The sequence below is a fragment of the Etheostoma spectabile genome, chromosome 13, assembly GCF_008692095.1.
Source record: "Etheostoma spectabile isolate EspeVRDwgs_2016 chromosome 13, UIUC_Espe_1.0, whole genome shotgun sequence".
Classification (NCBI taxonomy): Eukaryota; Metazoa; Chordata; class Actinopteri; order Perciformes; family Percidae; genus Etheostoma; species Etheostoma spectabile.
Window position 1 is genome coordinate 16,112,424 of NC_045745.1, and position 684 is coordinate 16,113,107.

At 41.4% G+C, this 684-nt stretch overlaps 1 pseudogene; it reads left to right on the forward strand.

Annotated features, from left to right (window-relative positions):
- LOC116700869 (myosin-7-like) overlaps nt 1-684 on the forward strand; it is a 25,812-nt pseudogene that overhangs the window by 10,589 nt on the left and 14,539 nt on the right.

The window sequence follows — 684 nt, forward strand, 5'->3', positions numbered from 1 at the left end:
AGATCAGATGAACGAATACAAAACAAAGGCAGACGAGGGACAGCGTACTATCAATGACTTCACCATGCAGAAAACAAAGCTTCTAACTGAAAATGGTAAACATTTGATTTGAACTGTGTTTTGTTTGTATATTATAAACAACTAATTTAATGCTTTTATCAAAATTAGGTGAATTTGTAAGGCGGCTTGAGGAAAAGGATTCCTTGGTGTCCAAAAACCAGAGGAAAACAGTCTACACTCAAAAAATGAAGACCTTAAAAGACAACTAGAGGAAGAAGTCAAGGTATCAACCAAGTAACAAGTAACAACTGTGGACAGATGGTGGTACATAAATATGCAACAAGATATGTTTTTATTTCAGGCCAAGAATGCTTTAGCCCAGCAGTGCAGTCTGCTCGACATGACTGTGACCTGCTAGGGAGCAGTTGAGGAGGAGCAGGAGGCCAAGGGTGAATTGCAACGCAACAGTCCAAGGCCAACTCTGAGGTGGCTCAGTGGAGAACAAGTACGAAACTGATGCCATCCAGAGAACCGAGGAACTGGAGGAGGCCAAGTGAGTAAAATATATTTTCACTCCATCAACCAAGCTTTTAAATAATTAACCAAAATATCTTCTATCATCATCCAGAAAGAAGCTGGCTCAGCGTCTGCAGGATGCTGAGGAGGCTGTGGAAGCAGTGAATG